This window comes from Oryctolagus cuniculus, chromosome 11, assembly GCF_051225735.1.
Source record: "Oryctolagus cuniculus isolate XC-2025 breed Fujian yellow rabbit chromosome 11, ASM5122573v1, whole genome shotgun sequence".
In the NCBI taxonomy this organism is placed as follows: domain Eukaryota; kingdom Metazoa; phylum Chordata; class Mammalia; order Lagomorpha; family Leporidae; genus Oryctolagus; species Oryctolagus cuniculus.
Genome location: NC_142877.1, coordinates 62,104,088 through 62,131,154, shown reverse-complemented (window position 1 = coordinate 62,131,154; position 27,067 = coordinate 62,104,088). Strand labels below are relative to the sequence as shown.

The 27,067-nt window shown below is 38.9% G+C and overlaps 1 protein-coding gene across 17 annotated transcripts in view; it reads right to left on the bottom strand.

Moving 5' to 3' along the window:
* The window catches only part of SLC16A7 (solute carrier family 16 member 7), a 206,448-nt gene that overhangs the window by 140,095 nt on the left and 39,286 nt on the right, over positions 1 to 27,067 (bottom strand). For 6 of the 17 annotated variants that reach the window (XM_008274239.5, XM_008274240.5, XM_070052552.2 and 3 more), the window contains exon 2: positions 8,153 to 8,252. The exons of 4 other annotated variants lie outside the window; for them this stretch is intronic. The gene's annotated coding sequence lies outside the window, so the exon portion shown is untranslated. Of the gene's footprint in view, positions 1 to 8,152; positions 8,253 to 22,289; positions 22,594 to 27,067 lie in introns of those variants that run through there. 7 more of the 17 variants (XM_089307426.1, XM_070052537.2, XM_070052550.2 and 4 more) reach the window with 4 other exon arrangements.

The window sequence follows — 27,067 nt, the reverse complement described above, 5'->3', positions numbered from 1 at the left end:
ATGTGAAGACAGCTAAGTTCAAAAGTTCAGCTCAGAAATTCACTGTGGTTGTACTTCAGTTCAAAAGTTTAACCCCGCATGTGTCTGAGACCTGCTTAACAAGGGTCTCCCAACTCCATTTTGAGTGCCTGAACCAATACTACTCCACTTTGATTATATTCCTTGAAAACAATAACCTTAATGTTCTTTAAGCATAATGGCTCTGATTCTATTTTCTGAATTCTAGAATTATAATGGAGATCAAAATGAGCATATAGGAGAAAACAATCCAAGCTTATTACCTGAGTTAATTACACCCCAGTTGTATCTTTTTCTTTTTTTAAACTTGATAAGGATGAAAGAAAAAAAGTGGTCAAAATTGCACCTTACAATAATTCCTTTAAATCTTTAATACACCGCAGGAAAATATGATGGATGGGGAGGAGTGACCCTACACACAAATCACTACTGATATGGGGGAAACGGCAGGAAGATTAGGTAGGAATAGATAAGATGGAAGATTTCTTACAATATCTGCACTGCCCTGCACTGTCTTACATGTCTCCACTCCCTTACCTATCAATCCAATATGTCCATTTTCCAATGATACACTTGTGTCTCATCCAGGACCTGGAAGGAGGCAATGGTATCATGGCCATACAGAAGCTAAACTCCATGTGGAGGTTCCATGAAATTCCCAGATGACTCATGCACACTAAAATCCACCCAAACTTCACACCCCTATCCCTTTATTATTATTATTATTATTTTTTGACAGGCAGAGTGGACAGTGAGAGAGAGAGAGAGACAGAGAGAAAGGTCTTCCTTTGCCGTTAGTTCACCCTCCAACGGCCGCCACGGCCAGCGCGCTGCGGCCGGTGCACCGCGCTGATCTGATGGTAGGAGCCAGGCACTTATCCTGGTCTCCCATGGGGTGCAGGGCCCAAGGACTTGGGCCATCCTCCACTGCACTCCCTGGCCACAGCAGAGAGCTGGCCTAGAAGAGGGGCAACCGGAACAGAATCCGGCGCCCCAACCGGGACTAGAACCCTGTGTGCCGGTGCCGCAAGGTGGAGGATTAGCCTAGTGAGCCTTCGTGTCGGCTTACACCCCTATCCCTTAATGTGGATTGGTACAGGTGGAAGTAGCTCCTTGTTTCTTTTGGTTTCCTGCCCTTGTTGTTGTCTTCTCTCTCCTCCTCCCATGCTCTCCAGATAGGCAACTCCCTAGCCCACTCATGCCAGGTATCTCTCTTTGGAAAGTTGCTCTTGCTTGTGCACCTTACTTACGTCCCTGCTTTGAATTCATATTTCTGTGCAGGCAAGAACTTGGAATAAAAACCGAGATACACGTTCCCATAACACTACCTTAAGGGATTCCTCCTTCTTGCTGACAACAGCAGCTCACTAATGGCGCAGGATATTGGAAGGTTGATTTGAGTTCTAGGAATATTTAGGATGCTTTCTTCCTTGTCTGTTACCCAGTCAACAGTTATTCAGCCAATAAAAGAAACATGCAGAGAGAGAAAAGGCTTTTAAAATATCTTCCTAGCTCAGAATATTTGATTTGACTTAGCACCCTGCAATCACCCACAGCATACACTGTGGTCTCACAGCTCTCTATTAAATTCATCAACACTCTGCTACTGATTTAGCACAAATCCCAGAGTCATGTTTCCCACTCTCTACCACAGAATCAATCCTTATAGATTCCACTTCCTTAAGGACTCAAATTCAATTCCTTTCCGACATTCCAACATGCTCCATGTAACGTCAATACATTAAGTAGTCTCCCAATTGTTATCCTAGCAACCAACTCTACTCACATTCCACAAACATCTACCTATCACCCTATCCCTCACTTAAACCACACAAGAATACCAAGGAATCCCTTATAAAACACATTGTCATTAAGTATGTAGGTTCTATGTATTGCTACAACCAATACTATTGTAGGTGTTGTAATGTGCTTTGGCTTTCTACCACCATTTGTAAAATAAGAAGCCAGTATTTATATCCTGGTTTTAAAAATACTACAAAGGTATTATTGACCAACAAGATATTAGTAAGTGGAGTTTAAGACAACATTCAATCTACTGGCTCAGCCACAGAATACAGAATATGACATTCTCCGCTACATCAAAACAATCTTAAGTAAAACTTAGTGAGGGGCCAGCATTGTGGTAGAGAGAATATACCCTCCCCATCCAGCACCCTGCTAATGTGCCTGGAAAAGCAGATGAAGATGATCCAAGTGTTTGGACTCCTACCACCCCCTTGGGAGACCCAGATGAAATCTCAGATGAAATGAGCTAGCCCCAGCCATGGTGGCCTTTTGGGGAGAGAACCAGCAAATGGAAGATCTCTCACGTTGTCTCTCTCAAGTTTAAAAGTTTCACATGAAAACATCAGGGAATAACAACAGGAAAAGTTATATGGAAAGATAGTTTCCAGGAGTCAATTAGTAGGGGCTAGCGCTGTGGCACAGTGGGTTAACCCTCTGGCCTGAAGCGCCAGCATCCCATATGGGCGCATGCTCGAGTCCTGGCTGCTCCACTTCCAATCCAGCTCTCTGCTATAGCCTGGGAAAGCAGCAGAAGATGGCACAAGTCCTTGGGCCCCTGCACCCATGTGGGAGACCCGGAAGAAGCTCCTGGCTCCTGGCTTCGAATCGGCTCAGCTCCGGCTATTGCAGCCAATTGGGGAGTGAGCCATTGGATGGAAGACCTCTCTCTCCTCTTCTCTCTGTGTAACTCTGACTTTCAAATAAATAAATAGATCTAAAAAAAAAAAAAAAAAAAAAAATGGCCGGCGCCGCGGCTCAGTAGGCTGGCTAATCCTCTGCCTTGCGGCACCGGCACACCAGGTTCTAGTCCCGGTCGGGATGCCGGATTCTGTCCCAGTTGCCCCTCTTCCAGGCCAGCTCTCTGCTGTGGCCAGGGAGTGCAGTGGAGGATGGCCCAAGTACTTGGGCCCTGCACCCCATGGGAGACCAGGAGAAGTACCTGGCTCCTGCCATCGGATCAGCGCAGTGCGCCGGCCGCGGCAGCCATTGGAGGGTGAACCAACAGCAAAGGAAGACCTTTCTCTCTTTCTCTCTCTCTCACTGTCCACTCTGCCTGTCAAAAAAAAAAAAAAAAAAAAAAATCAAAAAAAAAAAAAAAAAAGGAAAAATAACTGCCCTAGAATTAGATAAAGTCCAATTACTTCAATGCTTTTACTCCTGTCTGTTGTCTCTGTGTGGAAGTGACTTTCTTGGTGTCCTCCTAGGTAGCAGAAAGAGGACATGGAACAGGGTTGGGGTACATCCAGCCCACTGGCCATATAAGACCCATGAAATCATTTGGTATGGTCTTACCAAGGCAGCAACAGGTAAGACTCCAAATTCAATAAATCTATGTAGCAGGCTAGTTTTTAACTTCATAATGTTGTATGGCCCACGAATGATGTTATAGATATCCAAATGGTCCTTGGCAGAAAAAAAGATCTCTACCCTCCTTGACTGGCCCAGTGACATTCCTAGCTTCCTCTCTGGGCTTCATTCCTCTGGGAAATCAGCTATTTCCTACTAGGGTGTAGCATTAACTCCTTGCTGCCTTTCTTCAATCTATTCTTTAAAAATTACTTAAAAGAAAATGGCACTTGATTGATGTTAGAAGACTTCTTTTTCTGCTTCTTACATTGAAATCATCTAACTCTGTCTCCAGCTTCTCACCTACATTCTGGCTACACATTCCGTTACACAAACACTTCCTTTAAAAGAATACTTGAGTCATTTCACATCTGATCTGGATTCAGAAGGAAAATCTGTGCAAGCTTGATGCAGCCATGTCCACACTCGGTCTTTCTCTGGGTATGCTGTCTTACAGAGGAGAGGAGACACATTCTGGTTTGATCTACACAGTGTGATAATTTTACCAGGGCACACTGTATTACTATAAAGGGAAAGCCATAGTTTGAAAAATAAGTTCAAATGAAAAATTCCATTTCACCATAGAGTCAAGTCACATCTCTAGTGAAGCCTGATGAAGATTAAACAACAGTCAGGGGTTAGCTGTATCTATGTTTCCTTCTGTTTAATTAATTAGTTTAGTGAGTAATCAGGATACCAAAGCCATTATGTTAAAGCCATAGTTTGAAAAATAAGTTCAAATGAAAAATTCCATTTCACCATAGAGTCAAGTCACATCTCTAGTGAAGCCTGATGAAGATTAAACAACAGTCAGGGGTTAGCTGTATCTATGTTTCCTTCTGTTTAATTAATTAGTTTAGTGAGTAATCAGGATACCAAAGCCATTATGTTATGAGTAGTAGGAATGCCTGGATAAATAAAACAGTTTCTCTTTTTCTCAAATAGTTTCTCTCCCAAGGTTTGATTGGTTCATTAGTTGCTAACAAGCCAGAATTATGAAAGCCATATAGAGGTATAAAGTGTTATTAGAGTTCTCATGTACTGTAGAACTTCATGTGACTTAATTCATTGCCATCAGAATTAACCTATACTACAGCTAAGTGCCCAAATCATACAACTACCTGCTCCAGACATGTGCTGCTACACCATAAAGCTGTTAAGCAATGCTAGGATTTGATTTCCAGTTCACTATTACAGACAAGCTCCTCTGAATTTAGAATCATTATAGTCAGTATTATCCAGGTTTTCCATGGAAACATTAGCAAACATGACTGACTGACTCACAACAGGAACTCTCAATTCATGATTTCTGGGCCAGGCTCTGAATGGAGAAGACTAAAAATTTAACTTAATTTTTTTCCTAGTTTTGCCAAAGTGTGGCAAATCCAGCCTGGAAGAAGATTCTTAATTATTGGCCTATTAGCATCACTATCAACCCACATAATTCACAGTCTACGCAGAAAGAAATGAGGACACAGTGAGTGCGTTAGAGGAAATTTAAATGCAGAGAATACAACTGAGCCTGTTCAGCTTCCATCCCTACCAATGTCTTCACACTGTTTCAAGGGAGAGAAGCACACAGAGGAGACATGGCAAGGTATTTGATAGGTAATTTAGTGGGCAACTTCCTCTAAATCACTGCAGTGATGTTTCTGGTTGTTGTTGCTATAGTTCAAATGGTTCCTGTTTTTTTCTATCCTGTAATCTATTGAATTAAAGTCAAAGCAGAAGCAAGAATGAGTGATATCCTGTGTAGGTTCAGTGTTCTAAAAGTTCTCCATGGTCACCCAAAGATCTACATACATGTATTCCCAGATAGATAAGTCCTTTGGGGAAAGCCCTCTGAATTTTGTGATTTTTTTAACTGTTTCCAGGCCAATTAGATGCCTATTAGTAAACTGTGTGAGAAGTAGGGTCATAAAATAAAAATAGAAGGAAGTGACAGAAGGGCACCACAAAGATGCCAGATATAATTTAAGGAAAAACAGAAATCTCACTTAACTAAAAGCACACAGGGTGATTTTCAGTGTTTGTTTCTTAAACACCCAATAAGGCCTGCGATTCAGTAGTTAAGAGGCCAATTTAAAGAAGTGGAATTCCTTGTATTTCAGGTATCTTTATAAAGACTGTGTTTTGTTTTGCTTGCCCTCCTCCTATAGAAAACCTAGGGAGCCAAAAGACAGGCACAGACAAGTTGTTCCCTAAGAGCAGTGCACAATTTAAAGCTGGATATGAAATCTTGGCATACTGCTATTTGCCTTTTTGTGTAGGTAGCTAGAATGAGTAAGTAGATCTTCCATGCCCAATTCTACTAGAAGAATCTATGCTAGGGGCCTATACCATGGCTCACTTGGTTAATCCTCCGCCTGTGGCACTGGCATCCCATATGGGTGCCCGGTTCTAGTCCTGGTTGCTCCTCTTCCACTCCAGCTCTCTGCTGTGGCCCAGGAAGGCAGTGGAGGATGGCCCAAGTGCTTGTGCGCCTGCACCTGCATGGGAGAGCAGAAGGAAGCAGCTGGCTCCCGGCTTCAGATCGGCACAGCGCTGGCCGTAGCGGTCATTTGGGGGATGAACCAAAGGAAGGAAGATCTTTCTTTCTCTCTCTCTCTCTCTCTCTCTCTCTAACTCTGTCAAATAATAAAAAAAAAATTTAAAAAAAAGAAGAATCTATGCTGTTTCAGTGACCCTTGGTTCTCCTCCACTTTGCTGGGAAAGCCTTGAATAGGCATCATTTATCTATTGATACTGGGAGATGCGCAAGACATGTTGGCTGAATTGAGTATGTATTGTGCCTTCAAACATGGCTACTGTGGTGAAGGTCTAAAATGTTGACCAAATAAGTGTTTCTACCAGGCCTAAAGAAAAAGCCCCATAGTAAGACCGGAGAACATGGCATCAAGAGGTAGCAATTTTTATTTGTCTATTTAAGAGACACCTCTCTTAACAAAATGTCTTTCTGGGTGGGCATTTGGCAGAGCAATTAATATGCAGCTTGGGATATCCACGCCCCAAACTGGAGTGTTCGTTTCAGTCTTAGCTCCGCTACCTATTTTAGCTTCCTGCTAATGTGCACCCTGGGAGGCAACAAGTAATGGTCAAGTGGATGGTCAAGTAGAAGATTCTCTCCCCAGCCAATCTTTCAAATAAACAATAATTTTTAAAAATCTTTAAAAACTCAATATTCAAACTAGGGTTTTCTCACTTTCAAAATATTTTTTATCTAGGATTTCTTTTTACAGTGTGCTGCACACTTTTCCTAGTACCAGAAAGTTTGCATGCTTAAACAGTAACATTAAAACACTGAGATTCACAATGTAAGAAAGCTAAAATAGGCCGGCGCCGCGGCTCAATAGGCTAATCCTCCGCCTTGCAGCACCGGCACCCTGGGTTCTAGTCCCAGTCAGGGCGCCGGATTCTGTCCCGGTTGCCATTTGGGTGGTGAACCAACGGAAACGGAAGGAAGACCTTTCTCTCTGTCTCTCTCTCACTGTCTAACTCTGCCTATAAAAAACAAAACAAAACAAAACAACAACAACAACAAAAAAAAAGCAAAACAAAACAAAACAAAAAAACCCAGGAGTCACTGTGCACTTACTCCTCATTTAGGATCTCTCTCCTTAATGTGTTGTACTATAAGAATTAACAGTAAAACTAGTCTTCAAACAGTACTTTATACTTTGTGTGTCTGTGGGGTACCAACTGTTGAAATCTTGACTCAGTATAGAGTTGATCTTCTGAACATCAAGATAATTGAAAATGAATCTTAATGAAGAATGGGATGGGAGAGGGAGTAGCAGATTGGATGGTTGCAGGTGAGAGGATGGTTATAGGGGGAAAAACCCTATAATCCAAAAGTCGTACTTTTGAAATTTATATTTATTAAATAAAAGTTTAAAAAAGAAAAGAAAATACCTCTATATCAGAAGCATTAACCCTCAAAGTTTTAGACACTATCCTATTTGTAACTGAAAAAACAGAGTAAGTCTAGAAAATATAGTACTTAAGGAAGAAATAATACTAATAGCTAACATCCTCATAACATGCCAAATTCTGTGATGTATACACAATGTGAATCAACACAGTTAACCCTCAAAACAGCACTAGAATGTGGATACTTTTTGTTGTCTTCATTTTACACATGAGAAAAAAGTGATGCTTGGACAGATTTTAATTAGTAAGCATCAGAGTCTATAGTCCAAGCTCTTAATAATGAAGAGGCAGGAATAAACTGGTTCCCTTAGTAAACCATGCATTCAGTAAGAGCCATTTGATATATTGCAACTTATCTCAACAATCATTCTTTTAGTACGGAATAAAAATGCAATCAAAGGAACAAATTAAAAATGCATCACACAGACAGCCAGTGCTGTGGCATAGTGGGTAATGCCACTGCCTGCACTGCCAGCATCCCATATGGCACCAGTTTGAGTCCCGGCTACTCCACTTCCAATCGAGCTCTCTGCTATGGCCTGGGAAAGCAGTAGAAGAGGCCCAAGTCCTTGGGGCCTTGAACCCGCGTAGGAGACCCAGAAGAAGCTCCTGGCTTTGGATCAGCTCAGCTCCATCTGTTGTGGCCATTTGGGGAGTGAACCAGAGGATGGAAGACCTCTCTCTCTCTGCCTCTGCCTCTCTGTAACTGTCTTTCAAATGAATAAATATTTTTTAAAAATACATTCACATTAAGATCCTCCACCTCCATAAGAAGCATGACATAAAATAACTAGATGAACTAAAAAAGCTCTCCACGCCAGGGGGTACTCACAAGGAAGCTCTCTTGGCACAAAGAATCCTAAAGTCCTTTGGTTTCCAAGATCCCCTGGTCTAAGGCTTCAAAGGAAAGCATTGTCCCTTAAAAGTGACTCCTAGAAGGAAAGAACAGAGTATCCACTTAAATACTGAGGTGCATGATTTAAAAATGAAAAAGGTATCCAACTTTATCACATTAGCTGAAACTGATTTTCCCTCCTTCAAACTCTAAGGTTTACTTAAAGCCTCCTCTACATTTGGATAGAGTATTTGTTAAATTAGTTGACACCATCAACAATTCCATGCTGTAACAATGGTATCTGCCTTTATTTGTCCCCGCCTTTTCCTTTTTCCTTTTTTTTTTCTGTCTTAAGTCAAATTTCCCCAAACGCAGAGGAGTTTCTACAAAACATTAAAGAGATTCATTCAATCTAGAGTCACTGGGTTTTATAGCAATAACTTGTTATTAACTTCTGTGTGATGTTTCTTCCACTTTCAGCAAGATAATTTATGTGTGAACACACTTGAAATTTTTAAATACATTAAAACTATATTTACATTAAATTTATTGTACTTTATTTGTTTGAAAGGCAGAGTTACGTACGGAGAGAGAGTGAGCAACAGAGATATTGAGAGGTCTTCCATCTGCTGATTCACTCCCCAAATGGCTTAACAGCCAGGGAATGTGGATGAGGTGGTAGGGAACCAAGCACTTAGACCATCTTTTGCTGTTTTGCCAGGCACATTACCAGGGAGCTGGATCAGATGCGAAGTAGCTGGGACTTGAACCAGCGCTCATACGGGATGCTAGTGTCACAGACAGTGGCTTAACCCATTGCACCACAACACCAGCTCCTACATTGAATTTATTAATTAAATTTGAAGTAATATTTCATTAACATGTCTAAAAATTAATGAGAAACACTATGAAAAGATCATCAAAATTGGACCACCATTTCTTGCATGTACTTTGATTATATGGGCCTTGTCATAAATTTTTGATTTTTCTATCCAATTCCTTTTTATGAAAAAGAAAAATATGCATATGGTTGTATCTACCCCAAAATTATGATCATTAGTTAAGGCAGATAACATCTTTAAGATACCTACTACAGTATTCAGCAACAAAAATTACTATTAATAATAATTATTATTTATAGTTGCTACTTAGGACAGTGAACAAATATTAGTTCATATAGTTAAAACATACTGCATTCCTGCTAATTCACCATCTGAAAAATAAGAGAATTATTAAAGTACACAGTCATAATTATTTTATTATAAAACCAATATAACCAACCTTCAGATATAATAAAAAATCAGATTATTTTGTAGTAGCTCAGTGCTACACAAATACATTTCACATAAGCAAGGACAAAGAGGAGAGAATAGAGGTAATACGAGGTCATTTTGATAGTGTTTGGAATGTTACCTCATTTGACAAGAGAACATTGTAGTCTAAAATGGAAGGAATTTTAGACTGACAATCTGTTTACTGTGTAAGTTCCAAGACTAAAATAAGCAAGGTATTTACATACAATTTTCTCCATTTAGTATAAATAAAAAAAATATCAATTCTATCTGCAAATAAGCTTCTTATACTGGTAATTAACTTGATTTGAATTTAGAATCAATATTAAGATATTTCACAAAATTAATGGTATTATTCCACAATAAGTGAGATGTGTACTGTAAACATTTTTAAAGACAAAACATCTTATTATAACTAACTTTCTTGCTTCAGTGACTCATACTGAAATGTAGAATACTGAATTTATTTTAAAGATGTCATAACATATTAGTTCTATTTGCTACAACCCACTTTTTCTGTGTAATTATATTCCTTAAAAGCAACAATTCCCATCTTTTGATATACATATGAAATAAAATTACATTACTAATACTTGGGAATGATGTGATAGGAAGTTCCCTTTTTATTTTCTTTTTCTGTCAACAACTTATTCTAATGATGTGAGTTTAAAAATTCCATTTCCCCTACAACATTAGAACAACAAAGTTAATTTTAATTTCTGAGGTTTTATCAAGAAAAAAATAGGACAGAGACATTTTCTCATATGCTTTAAGGTATGTCTATCAAAAAAAAAAAAACAGAAAACACACCTTAAAACATAGGTGTTTTGGGATGATGAGTATAAAAAAAGGAGTAATTTGTTATATGATATCTGTCAAATAAAATATTTTTTAAAAATTTTATTTCTTATATAAGTTTCATGTATTTCATTTATACAGATCTAGGAACATAGTGATACTTCCCACCCTACCCTCCTTCTGGCCCACGCTCCAACCCTTCTTACTCCTCCCTCTCCCATTCCCATTCTTAATTTTACAAAGATCTGTTTTCAGTTTATGTAGTGATAAAATTAACCCTACACTAAGTAAAAAAGAGTTCAACAAATAGTATGGAGGGAAAAAAAAAAAAAAACACTACTCTTTAACAGAAAAGACAGAGGCTGTAAACAATCATCAAATCTAAAATGTCCATTTCACACCAATACATTACATTTTAGGCACTTTATTAGTTATCTCGTTCAGAGAAAACATATGGTATCTGTCTTTTTTGGGATTGTCTTATTTCACTAAGTATAATGGTTTCCAGCTGCATTAATTTTGTTGCAAAAGACAGGATTTCAGGCTTTTTTTTACAGCTCAGTAGTACTCATAGTGTATATATATATCATACTTTATTTCTTTTTAAAAAGAGGTAGTTAACATGAAATAAAGTGTTTTCTATTTGTTTTAGCATACCTTTTGACCTTGCAAGTTACTTTCACCTAGTACCAATGTTAGTATATCTGACCTTCACAAATACATGTCTAAATAGCAGTTAAGTTATAGAAAGACATTTATTTTAAAAAGTGTTTTGTAATCACCTCAATATAAAACTAATAGTAAAAGCATAGGCTGTACAATACTGTTCTAGGAACGTTATTAACTAGAAAAGATACAGCATTTGCTGGTTCACTCCTCAAATAGCCACAATAGCAGGAGCTGGTCCTGGTCGAATCTAGTAGCTTGGAATGCCATCCAGGCAGGTGGACAGGGGCCCAATTACATGGACCATTTTCTGTTGCCTTCCCAGGCACATTTGCAGAGAGCTGGATCAGAAGCAGAGCAGCTGTGTCTGGAATCGTGATTCTGATATGGGATTCCAGCACTGCAGGCTTCGGCTTAAACCACTGTACCACAATGCAGGCCCTAAAATATTATACTTTTAATTCTGTAATTTCAGAGGCCATTATTTAGGTGATTTAAGTGGCAATATGTTTTAAAGACATCTGGCAGCTCTTTCCATACTGATATTTAGATACCCTGTGGTGTCACAAAGTTCTATGCCTAGTGTGTCTCATAATTAATTGACTTAAGAATGTTAGTTATAACCAAGCTGCATTACCTAAGGTGCATGATCTTTTCTAACTCATGAACAAACTTTAATGAAGACATGAATAAAATATATTTTTACAAAGGTGTTTATTAAAAAAGCTAAGAATGTATGATGTCATGGGGAAATACATTATTCAAGTTTACACATGGTTGATTATTATCTACAGAATGATAAAAATAAAAAATTGCATAAACTGACAGAGGTAATTTTATTAGTATTTAACAAAACAGACAAGAGTCTGCCAAAAACAATGGACTATTTCAGAAACCATATTAAATTTAAAAGGAGTATTTAACATTATGTAAGTCAAGTTTCAGAAGTAATAGATGGATCTATAGCTCAGGAAAGAGACCGTTTCCCCTTTAACTCAGCAGCATCTTCCAATCATATTAGTAAATTCTCAGTGTTCAACAAGGCTTCAGGAAAATGGTTCCCTAAATAAAATACTCATTAATGTTTCAATCACGATTCTGTACTCTGAATGACATTAGTTAACATTAATAGTAAAGTCAAAGTAACTGAAAACCCAGCTCTTATCTTCTTTTAAATTTCCTTCTCCTTTCCTTTCCACACAAGCCCAGAAAACATGTTTGTTTTGGAAGCAACTGGCAAGCACTTTGAAAGGAGACTTAAAGTGAGTGATTAATGATACAGGCAAAAATGCAAGACTACATCAGCTGATGAGTGGCTGACTAAACCAAGGTTGAAAAATATGAGGGCATTAAGGCAAAGCTGAAAAGGAACATGCCTTTCACAGTTAAATAATAGCATGAGACACCACGTCATCCTGTCAGATATCCAGAAACAGACCTAAGTTTGCAGTTTACACAGCATCAAAGGTGATCTTTGAAAGTCACAGGATATCTAGAAAGCTTGTGGCATAAAACCACAGAACCTATTTACAGCTACAGAATGCGGTCATTTTCATGGCTTACTTCAAGAAATTCTATTGTATTCCCAATAATCAGAAATATAAACTCATAGCTCTAAACAAGCGTAATACAATTACATGGGAGGAACCTCAGGAAATGACTTAATACTATTTCAAAATGGAAATAGAGAAAACACTAGAACAAAAAAGTTTGATCTCAGAACTTCAGCAAAAATACTGAACTAATCTCGTTCACTCATCCTATAGAGCTGTCAATGGCCTGTTTTTCTTCTAATTGAGAAAGTCAAAGATGAAACAAATCAACGAATATTGAAGACAAGTATAATTGGTTTAATGTTGTAGTTGAAATTTAACCGTGAAAAAGAATAAATCCAAAACATACTCAAATGCAGAGTTTGATGAACACTTCTTTTTGAAATGCATAGGTGAGGGGGATTCCACAGGAAGACAGGTGAAGACAGCAACACAGACAGGACCCTCCATTAGCCACCGTATCCTCTATACAAAATATGCATTCATATGTTATTGTATGAAGTAAACTGTACTTTAGAGTCTTGAGCATTATTACTTTTACATATGATTAAGATAGACAAATGTAACGAGGTGCCCTAAAGGACAGGCCTCAAAGAACAACTACTAGAGGAAGTGTAATTGACCCAGGGACATGGTTGCCACACCCTGAAAGTCACTGCTGGATTTGCATGGAGCCCACATCTGCCAACCCACTGAGCAGAGCAGAGGCATAGGTTTTCTCCAGGAGACGCCTAGATGGTTTTGCCTGGCAAATTTTATTTCTTCAATGCTACCCTTTGGGGAATTTTTTTGTGAATGTTACTATTGAACTGTCAAAGCCTAAGTTGCTGCATAAATATGAAAAACATAACACTTAATTTTAAGAAACTTTAAATTTTCTAATGTAATTCCAAAATTCTGAACTACAGAATGTGGGTGAGAACTACAGACAGATGGATTTTTGTTCAATATCAATATAACCTGAAAGTTATACAAGTAAATGGGCTGCTCCAATTCTGTCAATTACTCTTTGGAAATACTAACAACTCCCTTTATGGAGGAGGAAACAGCACTAGGCTTGCAACAGCCGACTCTCAGGCTTACACAGCTTTAAAGACAGGAGTCAATACTCCAATTTTAATCATACTAAGCATTTCCACAACAGTGAGAACAAATATCTTTGCTGAAAAGACACCAATTGCATGCACCAGCCATGGATGGGTGGTTGGACTCTGCAATATATAAAAACACTTTGAGGGCTAAACTTTGATGAATTTTGTGCTAAAATTCACTTGATAATATATCTTATTTATTTTACATGAGGCACACTTTCTCATATGCTGCAGAGCAAGCCAATCTATAGACCCAATTCATATTTTTTAACTTACATTGCCATTGTCAAATGCTCAAATAAGACAATCTTGTTTTAAAATGTGACAATGGAAATTAATAGCAAATAGTAATCTATCCGAATAACAAAACTATGGTATATAAATCTTAATAAATATCAAATTGGTATAGTGTAACACTGAAAAAAGTGTTATCTTGGAAAATTAGTCTATGAAATATGTACCTCTATCAAGTTTAAAACTGTTTTAAGTACAAGACTATCCAGCAAGGCCACAAAACTCGAATAAATACTGGTAGCTTCATCCAATCCTTACACTGAACTGAACAACAAGGTGTCTATACCAGCCTGGGCATCCACTGACCTTTAGACATTGTCATCCTCACCATTTAGTTCAAACAATAATGTAGTAGAAATCTGGTCATGGCAGTATTTGGAACTGAAATAGTGAAACACCTTTAAGCCAAAGCTCTATTTATGTATCTGCAGTCATTAAATTCTACTGATGCCCCTCACTGGCACTCACAGCCCCAGTTTTCCCTAATCACTAACACTCTCGCTGAATCCCTTACTCACACAGCCCTGCACTGCTTCTTATGTGGTCCATACTCTCCAGTCTGATGTCTTTCTCAACCTTTCCCTTTTTCTGTTTATATACAATCTTCCTTATTTCTAACTAAGACACTGTCTACTCCACATTCTTTTCTCCTTCAAAACCTGATGGACATAGCTGTTTTTGTTATACATTTAGGTGTCCAGGGCAGAGGCTAAGCCTAAATTCTACTTCTACTCTGTGGCTTTTGTGTCATCACTTTTTTACCTTCAAACAAAGGGCTCTCTTCATTTAGGTTCATTTCACCAAGCTATATCTCCCTGAACACTGGGATTTAGCAGCATCAGGTTACTCCTTCAAAACCCATTTATCCTATTCTAAAAATTCCACCATGGTCATTATTATTAAACAATGCCCATGAACGGCCATCAGTAGCATAGCCTAGGACTGATGACCTCTACTTCTACTCTCATTTCAGTAATCCACCTGTAATCTAGACCTCATGGCAGCTTTGAAGGCCTCCAAAGGGGAGTGCTAACGATCCTCTCCAAGGAGTTTTACACTTTTCTCTGAACTGACATACGTCATTGTTGAGATTACCCCCAAAGTCACCTTTTAAAAACTGAAATACAGATGCAGCACTTGGTAAACTTTCAAAACCTGTTCAGGGCCGGCTCACTAGGCTAATCCTCCACCTGCGGCTCCGGCACACTGGGTTCTAGTTCCGGTCAGGGCGCCGGATTCTGTCCCGGTTGCCCCTCTTCCAGGCCAGCTCTCTGCTGTGGCCAGGGAGTGCAGTGGAGGATGGCCCAAGTGCTTGGGCCCTGCACCCCATAGGAGGCCAGGATAAGCACCTGGCTCCTGCCTTCAGATCAGCGTGGTGCGCCGGCCATGGCAGCCATTGGAGGGTGAACCAACTGCAAAAGGAAGACCTTCCTCTCTGTCTCTCTTTCACTGTCCACTCTGCCTGTCAAAAAAATAAAATAAAAAAAACCTGTTCAGGTGTAATGTCATAATTTTCATCAAGAATATCAAGCAAGTAACCAAAATTTCCTCTGTGCAACGAAAAGGCTATAGGAAGACCGATGCTTTCCGGCTGTTCAGCTTGATTACAACAGAGTAGTCGCACTTATCTAAAGCTATTTTCAGCATCCTCTTGGGTTACCGTAAGCTACATTGTAAATCTAATTACAATTACCCACAGAGAAGGAAGGACATAAGAACCCTGCTCTGTAATCCACTTAACAAAAGGCACCAACAGTTTCCTTCTTAGCATTTTTCAAAATTGTTATTTTATAGTTACTTGTATTTCTAATTCTTGTGTCTTCCACTATCAATTCTACCAGGACATGTGGTAGAATATGGATATGTGTTGCATATGCAGTTCCTAGCACAATGCCTAGAGGATCAACAAATGTTTGATGAATAAATGAATGAATGAATCAATGGCCAAGGCAATAACTTCTATACATTTATGTTTGTCGCTTTAAACTTGTGCAGAAAATTTAAATGTGTCATGCAGCTCTGTGTCACTGTACACCATAAAATAATGGAATGGGTTTAATTTCAGATCTGGTATTAAATAGTTCTGAAATCAAAGACAAGTGTATTGGGGCTGGCATTGTGGTACAGAGGGTTAAGTTGCCACTTAGCGACACCAGCATCCCATATGTGTGCTAGTTTGAGTCCCAGCTGCACCACTTCCGATCCAGCTCCCTGTTTATGTGCCTGGGGAAGCAGTGGATGATGGCCCAAATGCTTGGACCCTGCCACTCCTGTGGGAGACCTGGATGGAGTCTCAGGCTCCTGACTTCAGTGGGGCCCCGCCCTGGCATTTGCGCCCTTCTGGGGAGTGAACCAGCAGACAGAAGATCTCTTTCGCTTTCTCTCTCAGCATAACTCTGCCTTTGAAGTACATAAATAATTTTTTAAAAAACAAAAACAAATACAAATGTATTAAACTTTCAACCCTCTGTTTTTCCACATCTGTAAAATGTTAATAAAATGGTAATAATTGTACTGGAATAAGCATTAAAGATACGCATATAAAATATACAGCAAAGTCCAAGCAGGGAGCAAAGCCTAAATAAGATTGGTAATATCATTTATTAATATTTTACATAACTTTTAAATGAGTTATATTAAGCTATATTATCCGAGGGCTTTTAAAAATTGACAACATACATTTACTTTCTAAATTATAATCTTCTAAAATGTATTAAAGTGAATTTTCCAAAATGCTGTATGCTATTTTTCTAATTACTCTAAGACTTTTCAACAAGTTACCTTTTAATTAAATTTTACCACTCCTCCAAATTCCTCACAACTGTATGGAATCCATCTCTACTGATGCCATTTTAAAACTCTTGTTCAATACTCAGTTAACAAAGCTCAGGTTCATCATTAAAATATGTAGGAGAGAGTTTAATTTACATTGTATTTAAATGATAATGAATTAACATAATAATTATAAAATCTGTACATGTAAACATTTTTTCCTCTTATAACTGTGTGAAGTCATATTAGGAAACAAGTGCATTGTTAGATGATAGTGTTTAAGAGCACATGGATGCAGTCCTTTTTTTTTTTTAGATTTATTTTATTTATTTGAGAGGCAGAGTTACACAGTGAGAGGGAGAGACACAGAGAGCATCTGCTGGTTCATCCTCAAATGGCCGCGATGCCCAGGGTGGGGCCAAGCCTAAGCCAGGAGCCAAGAGCTTCAGGAGTCAATTAGGAATACTTAACTGCTTTTATGTACTATCAAGGCAAAATCTTCACTTTTTCTCAACACAATATCTCCACCAAACACAAAGTCAATAATAAATGTTTTTGAATGAATGAATGAATGAATGCTTACTATGTATAAGGGCAGACTTAGGAGAATTTAGTAGCAAATGAACATACAGTAGGGAATCCAACTATAGACAGACTAAAAGGTTTTCTTTGTATGAAGTAAATAGGAACTCTACAAATAAGTGGTAAGAGAAATTGTTCCTTTTGCCCATGTGATGCAAGAGGTGGCAGTGGGATGGACATTTACCTAGGTAAATAATCTGTTAGAGGGCACTACAAAAAGTGCTTGGAAAATGTGATTGAAAGATAAGTCCATTGTCACGCAAAATTATTTTGAAATCCTCACTTACTCATAGATGCTGTTTCATCTAGTTCTCACTACAGTGCATCCTAGCAGCTATCATACATCCAGTTTATGGAGAAATTAAAGCTTAAAGAGCTGTAGGATTATTTCAAGTAATACATATGTATGTATGTACATTTTTTTAAAAAAGGTTTCTCTATAAATGTTTTGTTCAACTGTAACCCTTTGGAGGCCTCTAAATTTGCCTACACAAGCCATTTTTTTAAATTTATTTATTTTATAGGCAGAGTTACAGACAGTGAGAGAGGGAGACAGAGAGAAAGGTCTTCCTTCTGTTGGTTCAGTCCCCAAATGGCCACCACGGATGGCACAGTGCCGATCTGAAGCCAGGAGCCAGGTGCTTCCCCATGGTCTCCCATGTGGGTGCAGGGGACCAAGCACTTGGGCCATCCTCCACTGCCCTCCTGAGCCACAGCAGAGAGCTGGACTAGAAGAGGAGCAACCGGGACTAGAACCTGGCGTCCAAGTGGGATGTCGGCACCGCAGGCGGAGGATTAACCAAGTGAGCCATGGTGCCAGCCCCACACAAGTCATATGTTTAATACATAAGTTCCTCTGAAAAAAACCTATCCTATGTGAAATTAAAAGTTCCTGGGAGAACTTTAGCAAAGTACCAAAATATCATACACACACACACACACACACACACACACACATATATATATGGAAAGACATTAGAATATCAAACTCTTTATCAGGTTGCCAAAAAGAAAGCTGGGTATTATTTTGTTATTAATACATGGCAGCAGTTGTTTGTGATAGGGGCTGCCAACAGCTTTCATTATATCTGTCAATCAACTGGTAAAAAAAGAATAAAACCATTGAAAAAAATCCTACACAATTGCAAACACTTGGCATGATAAATGGTTTTAGCAGTAAGTGGTGGCATGGATCCACTTCTTATTTGGGTAGACAGAATCCAAGACTATTTTAGGGAAAATACTATTTTTTTTTCTGTTAGCATCTCCATCATTTAACTTCTTATAGCAAGCAAAAATAACTAGTTGTGCTACAATTTCACTTAATTCTGATCTGATGCTAATGCCTGCCACCTTGTGAATGAAGACTCCGCAGAGTAAGAACTCAGTCCCACAAGCGTGCTGTCTGCTTCAGTAGCAGATTACAAGGGAAAGGTCCCCAGGTTATACCTATTACTACTATCCAAATGTGGGTTGAGTTTCTAGCGGAAACAACAACAAAAAACTTAATAAGTTGGTGCAATCAGGAATTATTTTCTCATAATCTATGTACCATCTGAAAAATAGTATGTCAAGTCTATGGGCTTAAAGATTAGCAACTGGATGTATACAGTATGCCTAGCACTACATGATACATATGTAAAGCTGGAATCTCTGATTATAAATTCACACAATCACAACCATAATATGTATCAAAAGTATGCACCACCTACTGTTTATCTTGCTGAATTTTCCTATCCACCTTTATAATTCTACAAGTAGCAATACCCAATAATACATTTCTAGCTTGTGTGTGTATATATATATATGTATATACATATATAGTCACTGAATATGAATCATGTCATTCAAACATGCTATAAAGTAACTCAACCAAGAAAAGCCTGAAAAACTTTGTCCCATACATTTAAAAAGATGATGATTTAACCTCAATTTTCAGTGACAAAATTTTTATACTTTTTTTGCATCTTTGTTTCTCAATATTAATGCTGTGAAAAATAAGTCCATCACAGATCTTAATTTAGAATCCATAAATACTTTTGATCACTTCATTTCATGACCTCATGAGGCTGAAATTTTATTAAGCTGAAGACTGTTTAACAGTTTTAATAGAAAAATAAAAACATAAGTAGAACAAAACTTGTATTCCAACACTTCACCGTTGTGTCAAAATAAGTGCTATTTAATTGAAATTGGTGAAGTAAGTGCTTAAATAGTTAAATATGAACTGAAAACACAAATACTTCTAAGTAGGCACTGAAGGTAACTATTTGTGAGTGACACTGAGTTCTAGAATGCTGTAACTAATGTATCTAAATAGAACAGTGACACTTCCATGGAGAGGATTTTCTGCATAAAATGTGGCCTCCCTGACTCTTAACAGAGTGCTGGAAAATTCATCAGCAGGAACTCATGACTTGAATGGGAAATCCAAAGGATTCTCTCGGGAAAATAATTTTGCTGATGGACACATGTATTAAGTCAGAAACACTGCTTCTGCTACCTCTGAGCTACCCGAGAGTCTTGTCAAAATAGAATCCAAAATAGAATAGAAGTGTAGGTAGGCCTTAAGAAATTAAAACACACTTCTTGGAAACTTTTCATGGAATTTACTATTTTATACCTGCTACTTGGATTTTCAAACAGTAAAATGAGTTTCAAACTGCTTAAAAATTCATGAATTTGTCCCTAGATTATTAAGTGAAAAAATAGTGTGCAAGTAATTAATTAATAAAGGACATGTTAATATTCTCTAATGGCAGAAGTATCACTGTACTCTTGTTTATTGCGTTGCATGATTTGTAATGTGTTCTACCATAAGTTCACTTTGTATATAAAACTGCGGAATTTGTTTCAGCTGGGTTTCCAATGGAAAGAGAATTGAAGAAATAAGTCACAAAAGCAATGTTAATAAGGGGCAGAAATTCAAGCTCTGATAGTGCATTTTGTACCTGTATATAGCAGAGAACTTTCCAATTAGGGCCAACAAGTAGAAAGCTGATAACTCCAAGCTGAGATTTATAGGGAGAGGTCAGCAGCACGTAATGAGAATTTGGAGCACATACATCCAACTGTAATACCTTTCCTCTAAGTTTAGTTTCTAATGGCAAAAGCTAATGGCTCCATGACAATAATAAATAATGGTGAGAGAATATTCCAGCCTTAGGCCTTGGAAAAAGAACTCTACTACTGTTATACAATTTTCACTAACACTAGCTGATGGAGTAGTTCTAAGCGCGTCAGCTGCACTGGAACGTGAAAACCTCAGTAAGGAACAAACCACCTTTCCATGGAATTCCAGCCTTCCCTCAGTATCATTCACCTACGCGTGTTCCTGTAGAATGAACTGAAAGACAGGAGGGAATGAGTCACTGCCTGCTTGCCCATCACCCGCTATACAGCACTCAGAATGAAATTTTAAAAATTGACGAAGACTCTCTGCTTGGCCAAACTTGAATCAGCCCCCTAAACCTTCTTCTAAGCCAACTGGTACACTTCCATATAAAACCTAACTTTACCAATGCAGGGTCCCACTACGTCAGGATGCTCTTCGAGCTGGATATCGGATCAGGTTCCTGATCAGGTTCCTCGTCCTCCACCACCCCTCCTGTGAGGGTCTCAACTCCCTGGTCTGCCTTCACCCAGAATCCCCTTTACCTCTGAAATTTCCTCTTGGTTATTTTCTATCCACTGACTCCCAACTTTGGCTATAAATTTCCACTTGCCCATTCTATATTCATAATTAAGTCTATTCTTTCTACCACTACTGCAAGAACTCATTATTTTGGTCCCTATCCCTATTGCAATCATCCTGAATAAAGCCTCCCTTCTGTGTGGGAGCAAACTGTTGAAATCTTTGCTTAATGTATGCTAAACTGATCTTCTGTATATAAAGAGAATTGAAAATGAATCTTGATGTGAATGGAAGGGGAGAGGGAGTGGGAAAGGGGAGGGTTGCGGGTTGGAGGGACGTTATGGGGGGGAAGCCATTGTAATCCATAAGCTGTACTTCGGAAATTTATATTCATTAAATAAAAGTTAAAAAAAAAATAAAGCCTCCCTTATCATGCTTTAACAGGAATCATTGAGTGCACTTTTTTAAATAAATAATACCTGAAAACACTGGGAATTCATTGACACTTACTCTATACCTACCAGTATGGTTTCATGTTATTTGTTCATAATGTGCACTCTGTGTATAGTATTACCACTTAAGTCTATCTACAGATATCTACACTGAAAAACACAGACTCCAGAGTTGGCAGATATGCAATGAAATGATCCAACCCATGTGCCTCTGGAGAAGTTAATGAACCTGGCTAGGTCTGATGCTCAAATCTATAAAATAGGGTTAATGTTACCGAGGATTAAGTCCAAACAAAATAAAGCACATTGTCTGGCAGAAGTTGTTGTGCTATTATTAAACTGAATGCTTTAATTCGTTGCTATTAGCATCTGCTGTTTTAGTGCACCAAAAAAAAAAAAAAAAAAAAAAAGGAGCAATGTGTTGACTGACACATTTGTGAAGGTGAGGCACTAGGAATTTTTGGGATTAAATTCTACTGCTAAACATGAAGTAACAATCTCTTGTTTTAAACCTAGACATCATACTACTCAGTGTGGTTTTGTGATCTCATACTAACTAGTATGATTAGTAGTCCATTACCATCTGATGTATCTTTAATCTACTTGGCAGCTATGCCATACACACCACACTCCCCAAAATGCCACAGCCTCCCTTAAGGCCCAAGAAAACAGAAAAGAGTAAAGTAGGTAGGATAGAACTGAGATTAGCCAAAGTAAATAGAACAATGAGGTATTAACCATGAAGACTGCCTAATTTTGTAAAAAGAAAATAAAGTTCCAGTTTATTGTAGATATTTTGAGCATTAAGATCAGGAAAATGTACTTGAAGATCCTGTCATATCCACCCCAAAATGTACATGCGAATTCTTACTCTTCACTGCAGCTAAGACATAAAAGTCAGGTCTGTTATGCATAGTAGAATAAATTCCCCCCTTTGGGTAACTTTTCATACAAGCCCTGGCACTCCCTATCACCAATGCCCAGCAGCCCATTAACTCACAGTGCTTTCTTTCCACAGCTCTCTCTTCAGACCTTCACTTCCCAAGTGTCTCAGCCACTCACTCACCACCCAAAGTACACCTGTGTTTAGTTATCACTGAGTACAAAAAAGGTCACACTGCTGGCTGCTCCTCTTGGCATTCTACAAAACAAAACAAAACAAGAAACACGCTGAGTCACTTCAGAAAGACTACAGCGCATCTCAATCAGGGGTGATTTTGTCCCCCAGCAGTCAGCAGTGTTGGGAGACACACGTGGCAGTCACAACTGGGAGGAGAGAGCCAGTGCCAGTACTGGGCAGAGGCAAGGAAGGTGCAAGGAGCTCAGTATTTAAGGAGGCACTCACTTGCAGGGTTGTAGAAGGGCAGAATTAAAATTTACAATGAGTGCCTCCTTAAATATTGTGCCCTTGCTGGTTCCTTGCCTAACCCTAGGCCCAGTTGAGCAGAGGCCAGGAATGGTGCTAACCATCTCCCACAAAAGGGATTAGCCAGTCCAAGATACCAACAGTACTGATGTTAAGAAACTCAGGGAGTTTTAAAGAATCTAAAGAAAAACAGTGTTGCAAACTTTGGATTCTCTTCCTTTCTGCAACTTTATCAATTTAAAAATCATACTATGTGAAATGTACTTCAATGTGAAATCACATAATTCTAGCATTTAGGTTTTTTAAAATTTTTAATTTTAATTTTTTTATTTTTGGCCAGGCAGAGTTAGACAGTGAGAGAGAGAGACAGAGAGAGAGAGTTATAGACAATGAGAGAGACAGAGAGAAAGGTCTTCCTTCCGTTGGTTCACATCCCTAATGGCTGCTACAGCCAGCCCTGCGAAGATCTGAAGCCAGCAGCTGGGTACTTCCTCCCGGTCTCCCATGTGGGTGACAGGAACCCAAGCACTTGGGCCATCCTCCACTGCCCTCCTGGGCCACAGCAGAGAGCTGGACTGGAAGAGGAGCAACCGGGACTAGTACCTGGTGCCCCAACCGGGACTAGAACCCTGGGGTGAAGGCGCTGCAGGCGGAGGATTAGCCAAGTGAGCCAAGGCAATGGCCTAGCATTTAGGTTTTAATCTGTTTATAACCTGCTTAAACTATGATAAAGTGAAATTACTCAACCCTTTCTTTCCTAGCCTTTGTGCTCAGTCTTCCTTCTGTGTCAGTCACTCCTCCTATCTACCTCTAAGCCCAGATGCAAAGCTGCCTTCCAACTGATATAAAAGTGTGAACTTGCCCTTCACAGGAGGACCAAAGTCTCAGATTTCTTTCTCTCTCCCCCCTCCTTCTCTGTTCCTGAGGGTCTTAATAGTATTGTCTTGCATTATGGAAATTTATTCACTTGTTTAATTCTTCCTATCTGACCCTCCTCCTACAAGCAAACATGCACACAAATATGGAGTTGCTTTAGAAAACGCATGGAAGAATGGAATTAAACACAAGTTAATCTGGGAGCAAAAGGTTTGAAATTTATAATATGAATTTTCCATTAACAGTTTGAACACCCCTCATACACACACTAGTTTAAGTTCTTGATGGACACTGACCACATATTCACTCTCCTAACCACCTCTATATAGAACAGAGCTTTAAACATGTAAAACTCATGTGTATTTTAAATGAATCAGTGGAACAAGTATACAGTAATATCTAACAGGCAGCATGAACTAAAGTTCATATTACCTACAGGCTCCATAAACATGAATATAACATTGCACCATTAGACTTTGCTGAGTTCAGTACCTATGTCCTTTACCTAGATCTCTCCATGTATTTCAAGTGTGATATCCCACTATACTTGAGGATTGTCTTCAGGTAACTGACTCAACATTTTGCTACAAACAAAACCTACAAAGTAGAATCTATTTTTGTTCCAGAGATCTATTCTAACAGCAGAAGACCTGATGTCTTTGCTTAAGCCAACGGCCCAAATTCAGATAGAAAATAAATCCCATTACTACTAACAGTTGAAGAAATAGCCTTGTAGTCCACGTCAAACTCTTCAGGAAACCAAACTGATGCAACCTGAAAGCACATTTCCATTGATTTCTACCTTACCCTTGACCCTAAAACTATTCTGAAACATTTCCAGTTTTTAATTGTAGCCAAAAATCTGCTTAGACTGCTTAAGTAGTTAATATACAGCTATAAATATCTCCTCTCAAGAAAGAATACAATACATAAACAGGCAAAGCTCTCAGTTATGTGTCCTTGAAACAAATACAATAAATTTCATGTTTCTAGTATCATGTAATTCTATCAATGACAGGGCACAAATATAATGGCTATCCCATCAAATTATATCCCCTAGTGACACCAAGCCATCTCAGTTTGGAAAGTACACTGTATGGTGTTTGCACAACACAAAATCCTCTAGCGATGCATTTCTCAGAATGTATCTCCGCTGTGAGAGGACACATGACTCTATGCAATTTCCCAAAATGACAAACTAAAGGCCTTCCCTCGTGGATACCATGAAACCACTGACTTTAATCATTTAATCTAGCAGGGAATTTGCTTAACCTAGAAAGGTTAAATTCTAGTTTTACAAACTTATGAAAGTTATTGCAAAAAAACATACTGCAAATTCAACACATATATATTTCATTGATGCAATAATTTTCGAAACTTGATGTCACAGAGCTACTCTTCAATTTTCTCACAGTGTTCTTTGGTCCACAACTGTAAGAGAAAGAAACAGCCTCCTTCTGAGAACAGAGCATGAGCCAGTGATTTCCGTAGGCATTTCATTCACTGCTTGTGACAAACTTGATGAAACAGGTTTTATCACCCACACTTTGCAGATGAGGAAGCAATCTTAAAGAGGTTTAGCAAGTTATCAATGTTCATATCACTGATAAATGGCCAGTGCACCTAAAGCATGATCTTTTAACTATATCTAACTACTATCATTTTCAAAATGTTCTGGATTGGTCGTAACCTACAAAAGACAGAAAACCTGTACATATTCTTTTAATATTTATTTATTTGAAAGAGTGACAGAGAGGGAGAGAGAAAGACAGTGAGAGAGAGCAAAAGAGAAAGAGACCTTCCATCTATTGGTTCACTCCTCAAATGCCCATAATAGCTATGGCCGAGCAACAGGGAAGGCAAGAGCCCAGAACTCCATCAGGCTCTCTGACTCGAGAGACAGGAAATCAACTTGGACTACCATCTGCTGCCTTCCCAGGTACCTGTGCGGGAAGCAGAGGTGGAACTCAATCCCGGGCACTCTAGTATGGGATGCGAGGTTTCCAAGCACTGGCTTAACCTGAGGATATCATTTTACAGTCAGGAACATGGAAATGTGATTACAACTTTTTCAGAAAATACTGAATGATAACCAGGTTCTCCAAGCACTGTTCTACTAATGTAATTGTGAAAGGAAAAAGAGACACACAGAGTTAGATGAAAAATATTATGGACTGAATATTTGTGTCCCTCCAAAATTCACATGTTAGAGCCCTCTTCCTCAATATGATGGTATTAGGTAGCAGGACCTTTTTAATGTGATCAGGTGTAGGTGAGGTGGTGATAGTCAGCTCTTAATGATGGAATTAGTTCTCTTATAAGAAGGCACCATAAGCCGGTTAGAGTCCTGGCTGCTCCTCTTCCCATCCAGCTCTCTGCTATGGCCTGGGAAAGCAGAAGATGGCCCAAGTCCTTGGACCTACGTGGGAGACCCGGAAGAAGCTCCTGGCTCCTGGCTTCGGATCAGCTCAGCTCCGGCATTGTGCCCATCTGGGGAGTGAACAGGAGGATGTAAGGCCTTTCTCTCTGTCTCTCCCTCTCACTGTCTGTAACTCTACCTCTCAAATAAATAAATAAAATCTTTAAAAAAAAAAAAAAAGGCACCATAAAATCTGCTCTCCTTCTCCTTCATCCCATCATGTGAACACCCGAGAAGACGGCTGTCTACAAGCCGAGAAGAGGGCCTTCACCAGGGACCACGCACCTTGATCTTGGACTTCCTAGCATTCAGAATCAGACATCCCTCTTGTTTAAGTCACCCAGCTTATGGTATTTTGTTATGGCAATTGGAGTTGACTTAGACTGATAAACAGATATGGAGGCACATAGATAAGCAAACTGACCTCCACATCATATAAATAAAAACAGAAAAAAGTCTTTTGAGAATCTAATGTCGTCTTAAGAGATTATTTCTCTTTCTATCCTACACATGTAAAAATCTACATCAAAGACTAGATGGGATGTTAATTAACTAATTCATTTATATAGTCAGTAATTAAGAACCTATCATATGCCAGTCCCTAAGCTAGGTGCTGGGTTAACAAACCTACACATACTAAAATCGTATGTTTTTCTCTCACTGCATAGTGAGAGAGACAGATACCTAAGCATGTTATTACAGTCAAATGCACTAAAGCTGTAAGATGGGTGGGTTAGGTTTCTGTGAAAGCACTGAATGCTGCGGGTAGGACTCCCTCATAATTTCATAGAGAAAGTGACAATTAAAGCAAATCATGAAACACAAGTGATTAGAGAAAGTTACAGAGGTCATTTCACAAAGAGCAAAATTCAGAGACATCAATCTTTTTTTTTTTTAAAGATTTTTGTTTATTTGAAAGGCAGAGTTATGGCGACAGAAAGCGAGACAGAGAGAGCTCTTCCATCCATTGGTTCACCCCCTACATGTCCACATCAGCCAGGGCTGGGCCAGGCTGAAGCCAGGAGCCAGGAGCTTTGTCCTGGTCTCCCACATGGGTGCAGGGGCCCAAACACTTGTGCCATCTTCTGTTGCTTTCCCAGGTGCTAAAGCAGGGAGC